General features: G+C 37.9%; 1 protein-coding gene across 1 annotated transcript in view; it reads left to right on the forward strand.

Annotated features, from left to right (window-relative positions):
- The first annotated feature begins 16,519 nt into the window (after positions 1–16,519).
- The window catches only part of LOC143620764 (uncharacterized), a 31,650-nt gene continuing 22,207 nt past the window's right edge, over positions 16,520–25,962 (forward strand). Inside the window, exons 1-2 of the transcript XR_013151394.1 lie at positions 16,520–16,723; positions 20,534–20,593. The gene's annotated coding sequence lies outside the window, so the exon portion shown is untranslated. The remainder of the gene's footprint in view (positions 16,724–20,533; positions 20,594–25,962) is intronic.

The following is a 25,962-nucleotide window of genomic DNA, read 5'->3' on the forward strand; positions in this document are numbered from 1 at the left end:
AATTGTCGGAAGTGAACGTGAGTCGTTTGATTGCTCAACAGTTAGAGGCGGCGATACCGGATATAGTATCGCGCATCGCCGCCAGTATTAACAATTCGACCAATCCAACCCCTCCGAGCAATCAAACGACCACCAATAATGACGGGGAACAAAATGTTAATCCTCCACAGAATGATAACACGATTCCGAGTAATGACGCACCGCCTAGGGTGGTCGTTACAGACAGTAATGGCCCTATACCTACGGTAGAGACGAACCGTACTGAACCGATTCGTGCATCCAGGGGATGTTCAATCAAGGACTTCATGTTGTGCAAACCTCTAGAGTTTAGCGGGTCTGAAGGACCAAATGGGTTGGTTAAGTGGATCGAGAAAATAGAATCCGTGGTGAATATCAGCAACTGCCCCGAGGATTGTGTTGTTAAGTATGCTGCCTGTACATTCACGGACCATGCCTTGACATGGTGGAACACGATAGTGCAGACCCGGGGCCAGGCGGCGACAAACCGCATGACCTGGACGGAGCTCAAGGCTCTTGTACTGGAACATTTCTGCCCGAAAAACGAATTGCAAAAATTAGAAAATGAATTGTGGAACCTGGAGATGCATGGGGCAGACCATTTGGGTTATATGAACCGGTTTAATGAGTTGTCGCGATTGGTACCATGGTTGGTCACCCCAGAGTCGAAGAGGGTGGAGCGTTATATTTGGGGGCTAACTCCAGTTGTAAGGAGTATAGTCAATTCTGGGGGACACCAGACGTATGAGGGTGCGGTGACGCAAGCTGGTATCGTCACGTATGATTTCGTAAGAAGCGGGTCACTGAAGGTAGCAGGAGAGTCCGCCGGGGGGAAGCGGAGTTCACATGACCATAGGACCTAGGAAAAGCAGCAAGGTAAACGTGCTAGACTCACTGCCCAGAACTACGCCATGACTAGTTCGGGCGGAAGGCAAGAACCGCAGAAGGGAACGTTTCCTAAGTGTGGGAAATGTGGTTACCACCATGGTGGCATGTGCAAAGAGGTGGGTGCCACCGGTGTGGCAGGATTGAGCACTACGCACCGAGCTGTAGGACAAACCTGAACAACTTGAACCGGCAACCGCAACCTATCCGTGCGCAGCCATTTAGGACCCAATCAGCCCGACAACAAAACCCACAAGGAAATCAAGTGATGACCACAAGTCGTGCTTGCTTTGAATGCGGTAGCACAGATCACTTCAAGAAAAACTGTCCGAAGCTGAACCAGGGAGGAAATGGGCGGCAACCCGCGGGTCAGGCATCGTCGTCCAATCCGGCGCGAGGCCGAGCATTCGTGATGGGGGCGAACGAGGCACGCCAGGACCCCAGCGTAGTGACAGGTACATTCCTCGTCTCTGATCATTACGCTTCTGTATTATTTGATACAGGCGCCGATAGAAGTTTTGTCTCCGTTAGATTCCTTTCGATAGCAAACCTTCCTATTGGTGAAACCATAGAACCTTACACCGTAGAAGTCGCTAACGGTAAAACCATGATAGTTAATCACATAGTTCGGAATTGCCCTTTTATTCTGAACGAACAATCCTTTCCGATTGACTTGTTACCGGTAGAATTGGGTAGTTTTGACGTAATAGTGGGAATGGATTGGTTAGCACGTAACAAAGTAGATATAAACTGTGAAAAGAAAATCGTCAAGATCCGGGTGTCGGATGACGAGGAGGTATTAGTGCAAGGAGAAAAATCCGGCACCATGATACCATTTATATCCCATCTCAAGGTGTTAAAATATATACGTCAGGGATGTGTGGCGTATCTAGCGAGCCTGACGGCCACTGATTCTGAGGAAAAACGGGTGGACGATATTCCAGTGGTACGCGAATTTCCACAAGTCTTCCCAGAAGAACTTCCTGGATTACCGCCAACCCGACAGGTCGAATTCAGAATCGATCTATTACCTCAAGCTGGCCCTGTTGCTAAGGCACCCTACCGACTTGCACCATCAGAGATGCAAGAATTATCCAACCAATTGCAAGAATTGTTGGATAAAGGATTTATACGTCCTAGTTATTCCCCGTGGGGTGCACCGGTACTATTCGTGAAAAAGAAGGACGGAAGCCTTAGAATGTGCATTGATTACAGGGAGCTGAACAAGTTGACAATCAAAAATAGGTATCCTCTCCCCCGAATCGATGATCTGTTCGACCAGCTACAAGGTGCGAGCTACTTCTCAAAAATAGATCTTAGATCGGGATACCATCAGGTTAGAATCCAGGAGGAGGATATCCCAAAAACCGCATTCCGGACTCGCTACGGCCATTACGAGTTCTTAGTTATGCCCTTTGGGCTAACAAATGCGCCAGCAGTATTCATGGATCTCATGAATCGAGTCTGTAGACCCTACCTCGATAAATTCGTCAGCGTGTTTATTGACGATATTTTGATTTATTCGAAGAGTAAAGAAGAGCACGAGCAACACTTGAGATTAATTTTAGAGCTTCTAAATCAGGAGAAGTTGTTTGCAAAATTCTCCAAGTGTAACTTCTGGTTACAAGAAGTGCAATTCCTTGGACACGTTATAAACCATCAAGGAATACATGTTGATCCAAGTAAGGTTGAAGCAGTTAAGAGTTGGCAAGCGCCTAAATCGCCAAAGGAAATCCGCCAATTCTTAGGCTTAGCTGGATATTATCGTCGATTTATAGAGAACTTTTCCAGCATTGCCCAACCTTTAACCCTTCTGACCCAAAAGGATCGAAAGTATGAATGGGGTGAAGAGCAGGAAACGGCGTTTCAAACGCTAAAACAAAGATTGTGCCAAGCGCCGATCTTAAGTCTCCCCGACGGAGACGATGGTTTTGTCGTGTATTGTGACGCATCCCGTAGAGGATTGGGATGTGTGTTGATGCAGAATAATAAAGTCATAGCCTATGCTTCCCGACAGTTAAAAGTACACGAGAAAAATTACACTACTCATGACTTAGAACTGGGAGCAGTTATCTTCGCACTTAAAATCTGGAGACATTATCTCTACGGTACAAAGTGCACCATCTTCACCGATCATAAAAGTTTGCAACACATATTCCATCAGAAAGAACTGAATATGAGACAACGAAGATGGGTCGAGTTATTAAGCGACTATGACTGTGACATCCGTTATCACCCCGGCAAGGCTAACGTCGTAGCCGATGCCTTGAGTAGGAAGGATCGGGTTAAGCCATTGCGAGTGCGAGCGCTGGGGATGATAGTCCAGTCGTACCTTTCGGATTTGATTCGAGTCGCTCAACGCGATGCATTGGAAGAGGAACAATTGGAAAAAGAGGGACTTTTCGGTAACGAAAAGAATTTCGAACAGCGCAAGGACGAAATTCTCTACTTCAAAAATCGGATTTGGATCCCGACCCTCCATGACCTTCGTGAATTAATCATGGATGAAGCGCATAAATCAAAATATTCCATACATCCGGGTTCGGATAAGATGTACAAGGATGTGAAGGAGTTCTACTGGTGGCCGGGTATGAAAAAGGATATAGCCACATACGTCGGCAAGTGTACGACGTGTGCGAGGGTTAAGGCGGAGCACCAGAAACCTTCGGGAATGTTACAACAACCGGAAATTCCCGAATGGAAGTGGGAGCAGATCACGATGGATTTTGTGACACATCTCCCCAAGACGTCCCGAGGACATGATGCAATTTGGGTAGTCGTGGATCGATTAACCAAATCGGCACATTTTATCCCGATTAGAAATAATTATAACACTGAGAGACTTGCGCAGATTTATATAAATGAAATTGTGTCTCGTCATGGGATACCCATCTCAATCATCTCTGATCGGGATAGCCATTTCACCTCCAAGCTTTGGCAAGCTGTGCAAGAAGCGCTGGGAACGCGTATTAATTTAAGCACAGCCTACCACCCTCAGACCGACGGTCAGTCTGAGAGGACCATTCAAACCCTGGAGGATTTGCTTCGTGCATGCGTACTGGATTTTAAGGGAAATTGGGATCAACATCTCCCGCTCGTTGAATTTTCCTATAATAACAGTTACCATAGCAGTATAAAAGCAGCACCGTATGAAGCATTGTATGGACGAAAGTGCCGATCACCACTCTGCTGGACTGAAGTGGGCGACACACAGGTTATTAGATCAGATCTGGTCCAGGAAACGACCAGCAAAATTCTTGAAATTAAGAACAATCTGAAGGCCGCACGGGATCGGCAGAAGAGTTATGCCGATACCCGTAGAAAACCGTTATCATTTGAGAAAGGTGATAAAGTATATTTGAAAGTATCACCTTGGAAAGGAGTAGTCAGATATGGAAAGGCGGGGAAGTTAGCCCCTAGATATATTGGACCATTCGATATTACTGCGAAAATCGGTCCTGTAGCATACCGATTAGAACTGCCTGATGAACTGAGTGCAGTTCACAACGTGTTTCACGTGTCGAACCTGAAACGGTGTCTGTCGGATGAGACATCGGTGTTACCCTTAGAGGGTGTTCAAATAAATGATAAGCTCAACATTGTAGAGGAGCCCATAGAAATAGTAGATGGGAAAATCAAGCAACTTAGACACAATAAGATCTCGTTGGTCAAAGTTAGATGGAATTCGCAACGAGGCCCAGAATATACATGGGAACGAAAGGACGAATTTCGGAAGAAATACCCCCACCTATTTCCTCAAAAGGAAGTAGTTGACGCGTAAAATTTCGAGGACGAAATTTTTATAACGGGGGGAGAATGTAACGATTCCGGCAAATTCAGGTATACCCTAGCCGGAATATACTATTTATGTGTTATTCAATACTGAATATATGAATTATAATGTGTTTATACGAGTATATAAGATTCACAGTACGAATTATACTCGAATGAACAGTTAGTCGTATTAGAATTACGATTAACCGATGAACGGTTATTGAAACCCGAACGAATCGGGGATTACGTCATAGATGAAATATATGATGTTTAGTAAGGTTTACGAAGTATTAAGGCTTCGGGATAAGTGAATTATAGCACAGAAAAAGGATTTCGATTTATTAGTACGTCGGTACGTTAAACGAAACCTTTAACATCAAACCAAGCAAGAGACGATCGATCAAGCCGAAAAAGATGCACAATGACCGACAATATGATGTGTTGAGTCAATAAATGTCATGGTTTAAGTTTTTAAAGATTTTAAATCGGTTTTATATAAATTTTATTTTTAAGCCGAAAAACGACCGTTTTAGCCTCGTTTTAAGCCGAATTAAGCGTTTAACCGAAAAACGAACTGAACCAGATTATCCACAACGTTATCTGGATTACACAATCCAAATATGTGGCCATGGTTGGAGTTGTGGGCCCCCCTCCCCACCTTACTATGGACCGATCGGTCCATAGCCTCACCATACACACCTCATTTTCTTTTTTCTAATCTCCTAACTCCAAAATCCTCTCAACACTCTTCAACCTTCATCCAAACTCTTGATTTTTAACAAGAATCATAAGGTAAAAACATGATTTTAATGGTTGATTCTTAGTTTTGATTCCATAATCTTGAGAAAATGAGGTTTCAAATGAAAAATGGGTGAAAACCCGAGATGAAACCGATTCTTGGAGGATCAAGTGATGTATACAAGTTATACAAAGGATCTTGGTCCAAGAAAGTAGCTAAAAGAGTCAAAAACGAATTTTTACGGTCAAAATCTTTGTTTTGATGTTTTAATCGAAACCATGAAAGAAATGGCTTGATTGTGGGTATAACTTGCTTGGTGTGGTGTTGTTGTGCTTGTAAGTGTTGTATCTAGTGGTTAGCAAAGGCTAGAAACCAAGATCTTTGCGATCTAACGCTAGAAAACACAAAGTAGTTCGGTTTTCGTATGATTTAGTTATTTTGGACAGATTGTGATAGACCTAGAGTTGGGTCACGAAATTTCACAGAGATGATCTACACATGAAAATATGAGATCTGTGAATTTTTGGTAATTTTTGGATAAAGGATGAATATTTGGTGAATTTAATGCTCGGTTTTGGCCAAAAATGGTGAAAAATAGCTAAACATCATGAAAAATTCTGGAAAATTTAAGATAAGCTTTTTATAACATATAAAAGTCACACACAAAATTTCAGGTTCATTGGAGAAGTCTAAGTAGGCTTTTCGGTAAAACGAGTTCTAGGGATTTCTAGCTCGGTTTTGGTAAATATGGCATGAAAAATAAGTTTTTGGTTCTGGAAAAATTACAGGGAACTATGTGGGTGACAGGGGTCATCCCAGAAAAATTTGGGATTTTTCGAAGGTCGTTTGGTATTTTCGTCATATTTGGTGTTTAAATGACGTTTAAAAATGGTTAAATAAATTTTAGATATAAAAATTAATTCTGGAAAAATTTTATAAAATTCCTTACTGTCAAAATATGGTTTGTACAAAATTTCAAGGTCCGAGTCTAAACGGATATTTATTTGTGCTAAATGGTACTTAAAAACAAACTTTTAAAGCTTAAAACGAGTAAACCGGCGAAGTTCGCCTAAGCGAGCTGACTGGTGTTTGAAAACCTTAAAAATGGATGATTTTTATGAAACTAAGTTAATCAAGTAAAAATAAATCATCCGAAAATAATTCGGATAATTTGGGTAATTTTACCCGATTTAACCGTTTCCGGTGTATTAAAGACGGAAACGGGCCCCGCGGCCAAACGGGGTGTCTAACCGAGCTCTAATTTCACCACTTTAATGAAAATATCAATAATAACTATTTTCGGGTCGTGTGTGGTCAAACTTATTTTTGTAAACATAAAGACGGATAACCGTGCTAGGCACGCAAAACGAGAAAACAAACTAACGGTAGTCTTGACTAAAGAACTCTAGGTGATATCACAATCTAAGTCCTGAAAAGTATTTCGGGGTTAACATTGTCCCCGGATCGTGTATGTACTGGGTTAACAGTGTCCCCAGACGTACCGGTTAACACGAATTTAAGTTATATTGATAGAAATTGTGTAGTAACGATTTGGGGGATCGTATTACAGATCTGTACCAGTAGCCGTGCACCGTAGTACATCTTGCTCACAAGAAGGTGAGTTTTCACGAGCCCTTTTTACTGAACTGTTTTAAATATTTTTCCGGGGCGGAAAGATGTTTTTATCAAAGTGTTTAAGTACATGCCGATCGCATGGAAATGAATGTATTTATATAATGTTTATTGTACGGAAATCGTACGGTAATATATTTAGATGGTAATTAACTGAATTGTTAATATTGTAAGGCCCGAAACAGTGTTCTGGGTTAACAGTGTCCCCAGAGGTTATTAAATGTATTTCTGGGTTAACAGTGTCCCCAGAGGATATTGGAAATGTTCTGGGTTAACAGTGCCCCCAGAGGTTATTAAATATGTTTCTGGGTTAACAGTGTCCCCAGAGGTTATTAGATATGTTTCTGGGTTAACAGTGTCCCCAGGGGTAATTTCATGTGTTTCGGGGTTAACAGAGTTTTCACTTGTGAACTCAGTATAATTACATCGCTTATTTATGATTTTTATAATGATTTGTCATGGTTTATTTAATTTAGTGAAACTCACCAACTATTCGTAGTTGACCCGTTTTCTTTACATGCTTTCTAGGTACACTCAAATTGGAATGAGTGATATGTGTTCGATGCTGTGTGCTATTTTGTGGAAGTCTAGTGATCTATATTTTTCATTAAATATGTTAATGTACTATCGGTAACACTTATGTGATAACGCTTAGATGGTTATGAAACTCAGAACAATGTAATACGTTTAAATTAATGTAGTGGTGTTTTCTTTATAAACAATGCTGTTGATATCAGATGTGTCTGTTGCATCCCGTGTACGTTTCCGCTGCGGTTACGGGGTGTTACAACAACTTTGCCTGATACAGCCTTCAACGCAGCCTGACCCACAACAAACCACCCATACCGAAATACATGTTCTGATACATATACGGCTATGCTCGTACACGTACCGTACCAATGAAATCTTTTGATTTTATGCTTTTTCGTTTTCTAGTTTTATCGCTAACTGACTCACTCTTAAAGCTTTTGTTATGTGCCAACCTCATGTGTTTATGGAACAAGTCATCCGTTTGTTTTTATTAATTATGTCATGTTATTTTTAATTAATTTTTTTTGTTGAGTTGGTTAAGGATGGATAATGGGTGGTTAAACTCTCCCATGTTCACCATGTTTCCGTAGCAACTTAGGAGTCACGTTCTAGTACTGGTTGTTTATTTGTAATCCTTATTTAAGGATCAATTTTGAAGTTAATGTTTATGAATGAAAATTTTATGATTTGATTAATCAAAGTCTCTTTCAAAAATTTATGATTTCTATTCTGGTTTTTATCTATTTTTTTGGACCACTTGATTAACGAACGAGATTCGTAACAACTTTATTGGAAATTCAAACCAATGCTCATTATAAAATTAGAGGTGTTAATATTGAAAAGAAACACACTTATTAAGCATTTTGATAATGCTAGGTTACAAGCCTTGTGCGTTATGTTTTCATATAAAGCCTAGTAGTATCCAGGTGCCATGTAAAGTGACGTCCATTACCAAGAGATCTTAGGTTTTTGAGCCTTGTGTGTTATGATGAACATTTATATAGTATTAGAAGTTGATTAGGTTTTTTTTAGTTATTAAGAAAACCGTTAACACAATTCAAAATTAGAAAAGTATGTTTAGTCAATCCCTTCTTTCCCTTTCACTCACATATTCACATGATCACCCTTATTTTGTTATCTTGTAGAGGTGCATATACCAACACATTTTCAAAATTGACGTAAGTTTGTTGAAGTTAGTGTTATGTGGTTATTAGGGATGTTTATGAACCGAACCGAACCGAACGCGGGCATACTCATACTTGGTTTGGTTTGAAAGAGAGCCGAACCGAGCGGATTGAATTTAAAGAAACGAGCGAAATCTTTATGCTTGAACTTGGTTTGGTTTTGAAACCGAGCGGCTTGGTTCAGTTTGGTTTTGCTTGACTTCGTACAAAGTTTCCAATTTTAAATTTCTAAAACTTCAAAATATTATTAATACAAGACTTTCAACTCTAAATTGTCTAAACTTTCATCTTTAAAATGTATAAAACTCATAGTTAACAATAAAACATGTATATAAACGAGTGGCTATGGTTTAAATTTGAACTTTGAATACAACAAAAGAGGACAATTGTAAAAACCTTAAAAATAGTATTCTTTAATATATATACATAAAGTTTATATATAAAACTAATATATAAAAATTAATTCGAGCAAAACGAACCGAACCAAACCGAGTGAGGCTTTGCTCGTGCTTGGATTGCTTTTAAACCGAACCGAGCCGAACGGCTCACTTGCAAACCGAGCCGAAATCGAACGAGCATTTTTCGAGCAAAATTCGAGCGAACGATGAACGAGCGGCGAGCAATTTGGACAGCCCTAGTGGTTATGTCTAAGATATGAATTAAAGTGCTTTGATTGTAAAAAATTGCATATTACTCATTTAATTAGAAAAATTTTACATGACCTTTAGGATTTTCATTTCCATTCCGATTGAGTGATAAGATGATTCGGGCGTTGAATAGGAGCAATGGGTTCAAATTTCAATTCCTATAAAATGTATATTTTGTCATTAAAAAAGGGATATTGGTTTTAATTACTTTTAACTTTGACTCATTGATAGATAGCACTCTCAGCTTACGAAATGTTCCCCAACGCTCCCAACTTTTAACGTATTTTCTTCTAGCACCCCCGGAGTAACGAGACACTAACTTCGTTAGTGTTGGGGTAAAAAATGTCACCAAAGTCACAAGGGATAAAATCAAAAGTTCATTTATTATATATTCCGCCATCCCTCTCCACCGAACCACCACCCCCTATTTCCTGTCGACAACCACCACACGCCACTGACAACCACTAACTACCACAGCTGCCACCATCACCGGGACTATACCGCAGAAACTTGGAAACATAACAAGCCTTCAAAAAACTACCTTGGGTATTACAACACTTACATCGGCGGTATTCTGCTAGAAATCGGTAACTTATCTAACATTCACAGCTTCAGTGCCGCTAACTACGGCCTCACCGGTGAAGTACCGCCTGAAATCGGAAAACTTCAAAATCATGACACCTTATTCACAGGCGAGATACCAGATGTCACAGCCCCCGACCCCTATAACCCGGGATGGGAAGCCGTGAACATTGATTGGTGGTATCGGTGTTTATTAAATTATTTTGCAGCGGAAAACTTCATCAGAATCGTAGTTAGGAAAAATGATCAGAGTTATAAAAACACCATGATTATTATTATGAAAAAACCGGGAATTTAATCCCTTTTGATACAAACATAAGTTTTATAGGGTTAATCCCTAATTTACAAAACACGTTTCTTTATTATGGTGAAAAGCCACTTATTTAAGCTGGAAGCCCGCAGGAATCATTCATTTGTCTCTAACAAGTCACCTGAAACATGTTTTAAATATTTGATCAGCAACAAATATTGGTGAGTACATTCATTTGTAAATGACACATTTTACAGTTACAGCATTAAGATGTTTTTACATCTGTCTGCTTACAAATTACCGAAAGGTACTTGTCACTCGACTGTATCTATGACTGTGGTCATATTACTTATTGGCTAACACTTGTCCAATAAGTAACGTGTAATAGCCCAGTAGGAAATCCTTGTATTCAAAACCCCACAATACCAGTAGTAACCATCCCGTAAGTCTACAGATACTTAATCACTGTAATGTATTTAAAATACTTTAAAAATATTTTTGAAAACATTTAGAACATTTGCCATGAGTTTTATAGGTTTTGAAATTATCATGACAATGTCGGAAAAATAGTGGTCTCACGCAAATGTGAGTTGTACAAAAACTCGAATGTCTCACCTTGCAGGTTTACAATTAAAGAAAACCTTCTGGTATTAAGCACCTAGGATAAACACAATGTAGTATCACTAGATTAGTATAAAACCAACAATCATAACGATAATCACGAGAGTAGAAACTTTACACAATGGCACAATGTCATACCTTAACAGGCAGAGCTTTCGGATTCGTGTATATACGCTTCTTTCGATCGGATAGGATATCGTTACGACACTCGGGTATTATACTAAAATCTTAATAATATGTTTGTGTGTGAGAACTCAGAGAGAAAAGAAAGTTTTGAGCAAATTATGAATGTCCCATTTCCTTTCTATTTATAGCAAGTTTCAGACCCCATCGCGGTACGCGATGGCCATAAATAGAAAGCCGTCGCGTACCGCGAAGCATCTTATAGCTTCGCTGAGTCAGCCCTAGGCCTGCTATGTGGCACGCCACGTGGCAGGCTACGTGTCCACTGCGTAACCTCCACGTCGCGGTACGCGATGGAAGGATTTTTATTTTATTTTAATTTCGAACAAAAATACTAAGGCGGCCCTTAATGCGGCTCGCGGCGATGCGAGCGTGCGCCATCAAAGCGCCACATTGCGCCCATCGCACTTCGCCCGTGCCCGTGCGCGTTCGGGTGCTTCGCACCCTCCGCTAGGACCACTGGGTGTGATATGTCTTATAAGAACATTAACATAGAAATTTTCTTTCTTATAAAGAGCTCACTAGTTTGTTAATCTAGCGATGTGGGACAAGAGTTTACAAACCTATTTATACTATGGTGGTTCCTTCTCCATTTCTTTCCTCCACCAATGTGGGATGTAATTTCCTTCTTCCATTTCCTTACTTCTTCCTTTTATTTAATTTTTGGTTTGTTATACCAGACTCATTCTGGAACCTCAAGAACCTCACTAAACTGAACCCGTTTCGTAACAAGCTTCACGGATCTATACCGGATTCATCGGTGAGTTACTGAATCTAGAGGTGCTACAACTCCGAGAACAAAACTTGTGTCGACAGTGTTGTAATACTTGAGGTATATTTGCTGAAGGCTTGTTATATTTCCAAGTATCTACGGTATAGTTCCGGTGGTGGTGGTGGTGGCAGCTGTGGTGGTTGGTGGCTGTTAGTGGCGGTGGTGGTTGTCGGCAGTGAAGAGGGGGTGGTAGCTGGGTGGAGAGGGATGGTGGAATATATATTAAATGAAATTTTGATTTGATCCATTGAACTTTGAAAAATGGCATTTTTACCCCAAACACTAACGAAGTTAGTGTATCGTTACTCCGGGAGTGCTAGAAGAATATACGTTAAAAGTTAGGAGTGTTGAAAAACATTTCGTAAGTTGAAAGTGCTATCTACCAACAAGTCAAAGTTTCGAGTATTTAAAACCAATATCCCTTAAAAAACATCACTTTCCAGTGACATTTAATTCTTTTCATTAAAATCTAATGATCTACGGAAATTTTCCAATGAATATAGATTTAAAAGTTGACATTTCAAAAAAAAAAAACACAGATTTAAAGAAGTCATGAAGGTTATTAGAATATTATCAATTGTTGTATAAAATTATAAGAATATATCAAAAGAGCATGTAGAGTAAGTATATATAGGGTGATATACAATGTAATAAATTAAACCTCAACTTTTATATAGCTATACATATCTTTAACATGTAATCTTATACCAAATTTTTAAAAGAATTTACCAAAAGAACCATTTTGACAAAAGATAATTAACAAAATAACCTTGAATTTTTAAAATTATCGACCAATCAAGTTGTATGACATGTGTCATTTTGGCGCGATAGAAAGTGAAATAATAACTGAGTAAATACTGAAATTCTAATGTCATTGTGTCAAATTTGATAGTTAAACACTTAAAATGGGTATTCAACATAGCACATTAGATTTCCATGTCCACCCAGTGAGACATGTTGAACCAACTTAATGCTTGTCACCAAGCCTAACATTAGTTGTAACATAACTTGTTGGGCAAAGTGATTTAATTAGTATGCATAATGCATGTTCGATCAATTTGAGCTGTTAAAGACACATGTCCAAATTGACTTATTCCTAAAGAGCCTCATGTGACTTCAAGAAACATGAAGGCGGATTCACATCTTAAAGCAATAAATTCATATTAAGATACCCAAAATCCATGTAGCTTTAGAACTGAAGACCAAATAAATCATGAAATTTGGGTTTAACAATTGTATAACACTTTCAGGTGGAACATTACAATAACAGATGACGAGGCCAAATATTTAATAAAGCCAGATGAAAAAAAGAAGTTGATTTTGAATCCATAACGAATTGTAAATAGTTGCTTAAGACCACGAGTAGTCATAAAGCCCGTGCCCCGGGCATTATGCGTCACGTGGCGCCCGGTCAGAGTTATGACTTTTTACAAAAACAGGGTGTAGTCATAAAGCCCGTGTCCCAGGCATATGCGCCACGTGGCGTCCAGTCACTATTAATTTTATTTGTTTTTTTAAATAATAATTCATTTAAATAATTAAATATAAAATTAAAAAACTATATTAAAATTAAAAAAAATACAGTATATATATATATTTAAAAAGCATTCACAATTCCTCTCACATTTGTCAATGTTCATTTCTTTTACAACTTATAATGCTTTGAGTACTTAACGCCCTGCTTGCGGTGCGCACATATAATGTATATATGTGTGAACCCTTGGGTGGGCAAAAGTAAAATTGCACTAATTTTGACGTTATTTTACTAATCACGTGAAAATAACGTTAAAAGTGGCGGAAGGTTAATCAGGCATCATGTGGTGGCGTTGATAGCCGAAAGACAAGGGCACATGCACCAATCAGCCGGTGTCCCGATGATTGAGTGTTATGTGTCTTATGTCCAAGGCTTGATTCAAAACTATTATCGAGCCGAGGGTCTCACCGGAAGCAGCCTCTCTATCCCTATGGGATAGAGGTAAGGCTGTCTACATCTTACCCTCCTCAGACCCTACCATAGCATTGCTATTGATGGGATATACTGAGTACTATGATGATGATGATGATGATGATGATGATGATGATGATGATGAATGCTTTGAGTACTTACTTTGAATACACACCGATACATACAATCAATACATACATACATTACATACATACATTACCCACGTGCCATATGTACCAGCCACACACATATGGCACCAGTCAACTCCCTCATAAGTGTCCCCCTTGGTCTTCACATATCCCAATTTCTCATCTTCCTCTATAATACGAACTGAAGCAAAGTTTCTTCTTCTCCTCCGACGATATTTGTTAATCTTTGGTTCAAGATCGACAACAGAATTAACTAGAGTTACATGTTTCATAATCCATTAGGATCAAGGTGAGCATTTCGTTCCTCTGTTTTTCTTACTCTCTTAGATTATTGCTTATTCTTATTTGTTGACTGTGGTTACGGATTTCATCAACAAATCAAAACCCTTCTCGAATATCATCGAGTAATGATTTATTCATCTTACACAATTTTCACCTGTTTTTTGCAGATTAGAACAAACGCTATCTACACATACATGGCTATTTCAAACGCAGAGTTGCTGATTAAGCTAGGCAACTTTGTTCTACACGTCTAAACTGAATATTTGCAATTTTAATTGTGCAATTTGATATAAGGATTGTAGCTTTGTTACAGCGTTGGGTTCTTGGTTAATCGATTGTGATAAAATGAAAAAATAAAATTAGCTTGCCTGGGCTCAATGGTGAGCAACCCAGTAATAAGTTAAACAAATAATCTAATGTAGTCAAACTACATACCTTATGTTGACCTTCCATAAAACCCTGGATTTAGGAACCATTTACCTGAGCAATAACAAACGACGTGGCGACACCATCGCTGTCCGCCGTTAGCTAGTGTTTCAAATCGGAACGCGGAAATGCCATAAACGATTTAGGATGAATTATAGAGATACTACCGATGAACCACCACACTACTCCCCGGCAACGGCGCCAAAATTTGACGTGAGGTCGAAGACTCACTCAAAAATAAACCGAGTACAACTAGTTAGATAGCGGTAAGCGGGTATCGAACACATGGAGTTTGTGGAAAATGCGTTACTGAATAGCTGTGAAATTTATCTAAATTAAACTAAGTGCAAAAAGTAAATTTAATGATTTGGTTGTTTGGTTTAATTTAACAAAAAGAACTAAAAACAATTTAACAAATTTAAATTCAATATGAGACAATATGCCTTCCCTCGGTTTCAGGTTTCTATGAATATCAAAGTTAATGTTTAAACTGAGATGAACAATAAATAAAGTTCGTGCTTATGTAAACGATTGTGATAATTGAGGATCAAGTACTTGGATTATAAAACGCAAGGTAATCACTCAAAAACCAATTAGTTTATCCAACCCCGAATCTCTCCCGATTAATATCGATTACTTAAAGCACCAAGAACTGACGGTTTAGAATACAAATTCGATAAACTAACAATCTATCAACCAATACATAAACAGCATAATAATGAAAAGATCAATTATTATCTCAGAAATTGCATAAACATTCAACAAAACATTCATAAATAAACCTTACAATCCGAGGGAAAACACAAAGGGATTTAGCCGAGCATGATTAGGTTCATCATTCCTTCAATTAAAGCTTGGATATGAATCAAAAACGAGTCTCTAATGATTACCACACTCAAAATTAAGCTATGGCACCTCCAAATCGCCCTTAGGTCGTCCTTAGATGAAAGATAATGATAAGAATGTCAAAAGCCAACCCTAAAACGAGTTTATAAGGTTGTTACAAGTTTCAGGGTCAGTCCCACCGTAAGCTACGGTGGCTTTAAACTGCCATACGGTGTCATTTTCTTCAGATCCCACCGTAGCTTACGGTGGCTTCACCGTAAACTACGGTGGCCTTTAACAAGACCTTCTTGTTTTAGTCATAACTTTCTCGTTCCAAGTCCGTTTTCTTCACCGTTTTCACCCACATTCTCGTAATTACATCCTCTATCTTCTCCTACCTGCAATTATATGAGTAACCATATTCAAATAATTCAAAAAGATAAACCCATTAAACACATGATTATTATTGTTCTTAAACCACTTAAGGGTTGTCCCATGGACCACCCGTCACATTCCCACAATTACCAGTTGCTTGCCCTCAAGCAACATCTCAACACAAAGTTTTTATTATTTTCAACTTGTAGCCACCGATCTTACCACAAATCCGGTTCGGTTAAGGTCCCAAGTCATACCCTATTCCCTCATTTTTATCGGTTGAACTAGTTCACTTGACTTTCCATATAAACCATAGATTTCTAACCAAACCTAACATGATTTCGGTTTTTACCTATATATAACACGCATTTACACATTAACCTTTTCTTGGTGATCATCCATACATTTCATATTTAATCAATTCTCCTCGCATACGTTTGTACAATCATCAAATCTCCACCTATGTAAATGCTTTTGACATGAATACAAATCAAGAGGGCTTAAAACGGGTTGTAATGGGGCCAAGTGTAAAGGTATGGAAGGGAATATTGAAAGTAGCTCAAGCGATCCGATCCGACTTATTACAAACAAACTAAGTAAACAATGAAATAAACAACTATATGCATTACTAACATCATTTTTTTTAACTAATATAATACTTGAACATTGCATACTTAAACATTGCAACTCCATCAAGGGTTCCTATCCTGGAAACAATCTAACCTTTTGTTACTGTGTAATAAACCAATTTGATATCAGTTTTCAATTTAATATTACTTCCATGACATCATGAGATGGCCACCTGGATATTTAAACATATGTTATTGTGTGTAGGTAACAGTGAAGTTTTATGCGTAAAGAAAGTTGAACCGTGCCTTGGATCTCTATTAATTGTACTTACCGGTAAATTCATTACCCTCAAGTACTAGTTTCAAGCTTCTTACCTTTTGTTTTGACTTTGATACCTTAGTAATCACAACTTTATAAACTTATTGTAGTATAATGTTGATTAAAGTTTAGATGGCTTTACGTCTGTATTCTTTTACTACCTACGACTTTAGCTTTGTCGTTAAACGGACCATCTTTGCGGGTTGGTGGGCCTAATCCGTCATGATCTTGGACATGACCCAAATTTCCAACACGACCTAGACCAGAAATTAGTGGTGAACACATGAACCCAAATACGACCCGCTTATCACGATTTGACCCAAACTCAACCCCTTTAGTTAAATCACTTAACCCATGATCCAACATGTTCACCCGAATCCGACGTATTTAGTTAAACATGAGCCCGTTTATTGCTAAACCCAAACCCAAACACCACCCGCAGGTTCGACCTCAAACTAACCTGAACCCGTTTATTGTGATTTCTTTCGTGTCGTCTAGGAAATTCACACTCCTAGGTAAGGTTGCGACTGTAACTTTGTTTGTTGGTGATCAGTCATACCCCACCCCCAACATCTTCTCCCTTGGATTTTGTTACATTTTCTTTGTAGTACGTCGCTTTGTTTGATAGTGTGAATTGTGTAATCAAAGATTGTTGCAGATGCTTCACAACTCTGACATATGTTTTTATTAAAATATTAACAAACTAATTTTTGAACCCGTGTATTACACGGGATTTGTCAAATAATAAAAATAAAAGGATCCATTATTTGAAAGAAATAAACAAAATTAAAGGTTAAAAGAAAATAATATAATATAGTACAAACAATAAGAAGTCTAGAATCTTAAATTTACAAATTCGATTTATTTTTATATACAACATTTTCAAAATTTTTTTGACCAATTACCCGTGGTATATGTGATGAATGAGATGAGAAATTAATTAGAAGGGAAATTATAACACATTTCTAAATTGTTTTTCCTCATGACTCATGAATAGGTAGGATAAATAAGATGAGAAATTAGAGAATTAGAATTGAAATTAAAACCCATTTGCCAAAATTATTTTGACACATGACTAATGGAAAGTTATGATAAATGAGATGAGAGATTAGAGAATTAGAAAGGAAATTATAACCCATATGCCAATATGGTTTTGCTCCATAACCCATGGATAGGTAAAATGAATGAGAAGAGAGATTAGACCAAGAATGAATAACAGATTGCCACAACATCCTCATTATTTTCTTTTATTAGTATAGTTAGATTAATAGTATATACAACTCCATATATTAAAAAAGACATACCAACTCCCATTTTTTAATATGTATATAATTACCAGTGGGTTAAAATTGGTGTTTGTGTTGATGTTTTTTTTTCCTATCCTGGAAACAATCTAACCTTTTGTTACTGTGTAATAAACCAATTTGATAGTTTAAATTGAAGTTATAGACCATATGTAAGTAATTAGACAGTTTGATATGAGTAACTTCTTCACATAATATTTAACACACATGTCTCTGGTCTATGTTTAGCCCTGCTTGCGGTGCGCGCATATAATGTATATGTGTGAACCACTGAACCCTCGGGTGGGCAAAAGTGAAATTGCACTAATTTTGACGTTATTTTACTAATCTCGTGAAAATAACGTTAAAAGTGACAGAAGGTTAATCAGGCATCATGTGGCGGCGCTGATAGCCGAAAGACAAGGGTACATGCACCAATCAGCCGGTGTCCGGATGGTTGAGTGTTATGTGCCTTATGTTCAAGGCTTGATGCAAAACTACTATCGAGCCGGGGGTCTCACCGGAAGCAGCCTCTCTATCCCCGTGGGGTAGAGGTAAGGCTGTCTACATCTTACCCTCCTCAGGCCCTACCATAGCTTTGCTATTGGTGGGATATACTGAGTACGATGATGATGATGATGATGTCTCTGGTCTATGTTGCCTTTGCAAAAGCCTTCATATGTTCACAGCCACCAAAACATTATGATGCATAAAATGATGTTTAGAGCCACCAATCAGTTTATTGCACAAACAAATAGACTGCTGGTTTCATCCACAGGCGCCTCATCACGATAGAATTCTTCTAAATTTACCTTTTAATCTCTTAATGCGTTTTCAAAATAAGATTGGCTCCAACGGAAAAAAAGGCCGAATCTCAACTCTTTTCATGATTACGTGCATATAATTTTAGATATCACATGCAAAGTACAATGGTTAAACATGGTGTTAACTCCTTCAGAATTAAAATGTGTTTAAGAAGTCACAAAAACAGAGATCCTAATAACGAACATTAGGCATATAACTGTCACATCCTTACAATAACACTATTAGAAATTTTGGATATCAATTGCACCTGTTAACAGCAAACCAATTGCAGTTTTAGACAATTTTCCATTTTTTTAACCTGGGTATTTCAGTAGGAACACCATTGCATGTAACTTCAAGGGCGGCTAGCTCCGAAGTCTGATATATCAGTTACAGAGATGACATAACTCTGTCCTATTTCCACAAACTTCCTGAAATTTCAGCGTATGTTAGAACATGACATGAAAACATTCTTTCATGGGTAGGTTTATTAGAGGAATAGTGAGTTACCTGATGCTCAAATAGGCCAGTGGCGGGTAAAGGAAACTCACAGTACTCGACTACTCGCAGGTCACAATTCTTTTGGGCCACTTTTGACCTTTGTGCACAACTAGGATTTCTGGTGTCATCGTCTCACTGCATAGTGAGCAACTTACCTGTCCAAAGGATATTTTTTCACAACCAGTTCAAGACTAGGAATCGAGTACAAAAAAATAAAATCTTGAAGTGGCAATTTAGATCCATTTACTTATTAGCGGGCCGATGATTTCCACTAACGAGTCAAACAAACTTAAAATAAACAAGCGCATGAAATTGATACAGGTCAAAGAACTTAAAAGAGTTGTGAGTGAAATAATATACTTTGTGATCATATTAAAGACACCTATTGTTTGTTTATAGATAATGTAAAATTGCATTTTATGACAGCGTTAGCTAGGAAACAACATGCATATCGACCATTAAATCGGAAAGCATAACACCCAAATGCAGCCTCCATGAAACATCATACCTCAGTTGCGTTGTGTTGGGTTGGGTTCTTGAAATTATTATTGTTATTGTTTTTTTTAACACTGTTGGGAAAGTAGTAAAAATGACAATCATTTAGGCCTATGTATTTATATATAATATACATATGTGGAATAAATGGATGGTATCGAATAACATGACAATTTTAGAGTGTAACATGTCTATATCCTTTAGTTTATAAGATTGATTGAAGATATTGTTCCTATGTAGGTCAATATTACAAATACATAGTTAAAACTAATGGTTTGTAGTTCAAAGTGCTGTTTAGGATATTTTTTCAAAAGATCATCAGGTCTTATTTTTAAGCTAAAGGGTCACAACTGCCACCGGGTGAAAACCTGGTTATGGATGCAGTTTTAGCATTTTAATATAGTTAATGTAATTGTCATTTATTTTATTTGGGTCATCTTTGTAAGTTATTATATTCGACTTTTGCATCGTCTAACTAATATTTGGTTGTTAAATTTTGCAGTTATTTTCTTTGCTTTTGTTTCCTTGGTTATGAAGGTTACTGTCATCCAATATTTGAGGTTAGTTCTTGGCCAATACTGTTTATTTGGCCATTTATATTTCGATATTGTTGGTAAGGTGCTAATTTGGCATTTTAATATAGTTAATATAACTGTTGTTTATTTTATTTGGGTCATCTTTGTAAATTTATGGTATTCGACTTTGCATCGTATGACTTATAATTGGATGTTAAATTTTGTAGTTATTTCCCTTGCTTATGTTTCCTTGGTTGTGAATATTACTGTGATCTACACTATTTGAGGTTAGTTCTTGATACTGTTTATTGGCCATTTATATTTCGTTATTGTTGGTAAGGTACATATTAGCTTTAGTCTAACGGTAAACGTGTCACCCATTTTATTTTTAAATTTGTGTATCTTAGGTCTGTTGTTAGTATTATTATATGTGTGTATATATATATATAACTTATTCTTTACTTTTTATGTAAGTTTCTTTTATTTATGCTTTCCTTACGCCGACTCGCCGAAAAAGAACCTTCTTCCTCCGCTTTCATGCCTGAACAAACAATTTTTTCATCTACTAATGATATAGCCGAATCTTCTTCACGTCCTTCCAATCATTCTATATTGTCTCCATATCAGACAACGTACTCTGACAGTGGTGATTGCGATTGGACCTGTGAATTTTGTCACGACTTATTTTGGTATGAAAAACGTCTTAGGTCTGGAACATCTGGTAGGTGTCCTAGGTATTCACATTGCTGCCGGGGTGGTCGTGTGGCGCTACCTTACCCAAGGGTGCCTCCTAATTCGATTATTAGACTTTTCCAATATGCTGACTTCTTGAAAAATATCAGGACATATAACTCTATGTTTTCTATGACGTCTTTCGGTGCCAAAGTTGATGATTTCATAAATGATGGCTCTGGCCCGTACGTGTTCAAGGTTGAAGGCTAGATACATCATTGGATTGGTAGCCTTTGTCCACCTCCAAACGAACCACCACGTTTCCTTCAAATGTACATATACGATACCGACAACGAGCTTTCAAATAGGATTGGTCTGTTTTCTAACGACGGTCATTTGCGCATAAGACAACAAAACGTAACACTTCTTATGTATGTGTTGGCTACTACCAACGAATTGGTCAAGCTTTTCCGAAGAGCAAAAGACTTATGCAACTCATCTAGAGTCCCAGACTTTAGCATTCGTCTTTATAGTTTATACAACGCTCTATCCTATGACAAACCGTCTCCAGGGTCTATCGGTGCCATTATTCCGGATGGTGATTCTTCGTGTACAAATTTTGACATCGTCATTCATCATAAGGACGACCTTCCGCAACGCATAAGCAAGCTGCACCCTGCCATTGCAGTATCCACTTCTTTTTTTGTATGCAGAAGGTGGTTAGTCACCTGATTTGTTGTTATGCAACAATACATCTGATAGTGACCGCAAACTTACAATGAATATGTACTACAGTTATCTATTGCATGATAGACAGGGCATATATACACATATGTTGATGGGAGGCCATCTTTTGCAACAATTCATTGTTGATGCATATGTATGCATTGAACAAAGTCGCTTAGACTACATCAGAAACAATCAAAACCTTTTCCGTACGGAAATTTTACAAGGTATCGAAGATGCTGTTGAGCGAGGTGACTCTGAAGGACGATCTATTGGAAAACGCACGATATTTCCGTCTTCGTTCACAGGTGGTCCACGTTATATGTACAAACACTACCTCGATGCACTTGCCATCTGTAAAGTTCATGGAAAACCTCAATTTTTCATAACGTTTACATGCAATGTGAAATGGCCTGAATACAACGACATATGTCTAAGTTTCCATCTCTTAAACCAGAGGATCGTCCTGATATCATAGCAAGAGTTTTTCACGATAAGGTTAAATCTCTTATAGATTTCCTGAAGAAGCAAAAGCCTTTTGGACAACTTACAGCAGGTATTTTCTTCTACACTGGTTACGTTTATATGCGTTAACCATTTTAATAGTTTTCTTACACATTTTACTTTTTAACATGTCGTATATTTGTATACAATAGAGTTTCAGAAGAGAGGTCTACCTCATTGTCATCTACTACTTTGGGTGAAGCAAACTTCTATGGTTACACAACCTTCGGATATCGATAGATTTATATCTGCTGAAATTCCTAACCCTGATGAAGATCCACTATTGTATAAGGTTGTTACAGAAATAATGGTTCATGGGCCATGCGGTTTACTAAAGCCTACTTCACCTTGAATTTTTAACGGATCATGTTGTAAAGGTTTCCCAAAGAACTTCCAACCAACGACTTTCTTTGACAAGAATGGCCATGTGCATTATAGACGTAGAAATTCAGGATTTACTGTTAAGAAGAACGAAATCATTATCGACAGCAGGAACATTGTTCCTTACAATCGTGTTCTTTGTTTGCACTTTATGGCACACATTAACGTTGAATACTGTGGTTGGAGTATGCTAATAAAATATCTTTTCAAATACATTTCAAAAGGAACAGATCGTATTCGTTACAAGATAACAAAGTTTCCAAATATTGACACCGTTTCAAATGAGTCTCCATCCGATGTGAATGAAATTCAAAACTATATCGACGGTCGTTTCATATGTCCACATGAAACCTCCTGGCGGATATTCAACTTCATGATTCACGACAGGAATCCTCCGGTTCAGGTACTTTCTGTCCATTTAGAAAACTCACAGAACATTACCTTCAAAGATCATGACAACCTAAACAGCATTGTTGAAAACACGTTTATCAGACGTACAACACTAACTCAAAGGCTTAACAATAACCAATTCGATCCATCTGGACGTCACCTAACATACGTCGACTACTTGCTTGAATACAGACGGGATGTCAGATCAAATTTTGGATTAGACGATCCTTTCATACGTCTCCAGCCATAGGACGACTCATCTATGTACATCCAAGTGCTGGTGAAAAATTTTTCCTTCGAATGCTTTTGAATCACCAAAAAGGATGCCAGTCATTTGCTTCTATACGCACGGTAAACGGCCACGTATGCCCAACCTTTCGTAGTGCGTGCGAAATGCTCGGTTTACTTCAAGATGACAACGAGTGGTCATGTACACTTAACGAAGCCGCCACCTGGGCCACTGCCGCGGAATTGCGTTCATTATTCATACATATTCTTTTGTACTGTGACGTGTTGAATCCGTTGCAACTTTGGAACCAACCGTGGTCTAAAATGGCTGACGACTTGGCACATGACTACAACATAGCCAACGACGATTACAAACAACAATCCGTTCTTGCGAGCTTCAGTTGCTACTAATTTCAAGCCCTAATGGTAAGAGTTTGTCAGATTTTGGTCTTCCAATGCCCACACCAAACTTCATGGAACGGATACGAAACACCCTACTTATGCAAGAAAAAAACTACGATAGGGACCAACTCTCACGAGAACATGAGTCATCCAAATCTTGGTTAAATGCGCAACAAAAAGTTATATACGATGACGTCATGACGGCTATAACGTCTAACAATCAGTTGTTGGCATTTGTTTATGGTCATGGTGGAACCGGAAAGACATTCTTATGGTCAACCATTATCTCAGCTGTCCGATGCAAAGGTGATGTTGTTCTTGCGGTTGATGATTCTGGCATCGCGTCATTGTTGTTACCATAAGGAAGAACCGCACATTCTCGCTTCAAGATACCAATTGACTTAACAGACAACTCTTCATGAGATATTAAGAAAAAAACTCACTTATCCCAACTCATAAATGAGGCAACCCTCAAAATATGGGATGAAGCACCTATGAGCGATCGACGGTGATTTGAGTCATTGAATAAATCACTTCAAGACGTTCTTGACAACCCGACTTTGCCATTCGGTAGGAAATCAATATTGTTAGGTGGTGACTTTAGGCAAACACTACCAATAGTACGTAAGGCTTCAACGTCGTCCATTATTGCATCGTCTTTACCAAACTCATATTTATGGCACCACTTCAAGATATACCAGCTTACACAAAACATGAGGCTTCAACTGTGACATTCATCAATTTCGGGTCTCGATTTGTATCCGTTTTGTAAACTTTATTGATGTAAACCGACCCGTTTTGTAAACCGAAACCTTGGATATAATCAAAATGATGGATTTTATGTTACAATATTGTTTTACACTTCTTTGGTCTTGAAAACATTCATTTCGGTCTTTAAAACGCTTAAAAATCACTTAAAACGAACTTCAGGGACCAAATTTACCATTTTTAAAAGTTGAAAATATCAGACCTGCACCCCATCGCGCTACGCGAGGGGGGAGGTGTTCCTTGGTCGCGTACCGCGACGGGAGACCTGCAGCAGTTGCATGTTTTTGTTGTTTTGTGTTCGTTTTTTACCCTTTTCTCATGCAAACTCTTGATATAAACACCCATCTTTGACCCAACTCCTTCCCCTATATATACACTACTATTTCCCTTCATTTACACCTGCTACAACACCAAATTCTCTCTCAAATATCAAGATCTTAAGGTTATTTTTAGTGTGTTCTTGAAGGTTTGACTTCTAAAAGTCAAACTGAGTTATTTCTTTCTTTCTAATTGGCTTATGTAATCTTATTAATACTTGTTTATGGTGGCACAACATATATATAATATCACGCCTCTTGTTACATTTGGTAGTTAGTTCTCCGGTTCCGATCGGTGAGGTTTCGGACCTTGTAAGGCAAGGCTTCATGGAGGACTTCGTGTTCTTGATATATAAAAACTTATATAACTTGTTTATACATATTATTTATGCTTAACTTCTGCTTATTTTAGTTTATTTACAAGTTCCATGGTGTGGGTTCTAAGAGTCTATGCTTCGGTTTAACCGTAAATATCTTTAAACCGGACACCGAACTTTTGCTTACTAGTTTTGTTAAAAATAGTTGTTTAAACATGTTTAATGTTAGATTTGAGTTTCTAAAATCATTTGTACAAGTTTTTTGATATTAAGCATGTGGAATCCATCTATGAACTCGTTGGGAGATGGAAACCGAACTAAACCGAAACTTATGCTTAAAAGACTTGTTGTTAACTTTTTAGTTGTAAAACTTAAATATTTCTCATTTATAAATTATTATACAAGATCTATGATATTTGGGCATGTGGAGACCATCAAGGAACATATTGTGAGATGGAAACCGAACCAATCCGATTTTTACTCGCTTAAGACACACAAATGTGTTTTTAGCTATCAAGACTTGTATATTACTTTAAAAATAGTTTACAAACTGATTTTTAGTATTTTCTTAAGTACTTGGAAATGTTGGATCCAACTTGATCTCATAACATAGTTGGACCGACAAAACTGAACACTCGCTTAACGTATGTTGTTAGTTCTAAAACAATAGATCTACATACTTGGTTAAGTGTTATTATGTTTTAATGAGTTATCTCATAATAATAAATTTTTTGGAAAGTTGACTTTGGGTTTGATCATTTTTCAAGACCCGAACCGACAACCCGAACACTCGTTAAAAACCCGTTTTAGTATCTTTGCTCCAATGGAACTTGCATTTTAGCATTTTTCCCACATTATTACTTAACATTGGTTAAGTAAATATTAAGGTTAGATACTTTAACCCGATTTTGAGCAAACTCACATTTTTAAAGGGTTATTATTATAAATTAT

This window comes from Bidens hawaiensis, unplaced genomic scaffold (genome assembly GCF_021521415.1).
Source record: "Bidens hawaiensis isolate Kalapana, Puna unplaced genomic scaffold, B.hawaiensis_p1.1 tig00002631_1, whole genome shotgun sequence".
Classification (NCBI taxonomy): domain Eukaryota; kingdom Viridiplantae; phylum Streptophyta; class Magnoliopsida; order Asterales; family Asteraceae; genus Bidens; species Bidens hawaiensis.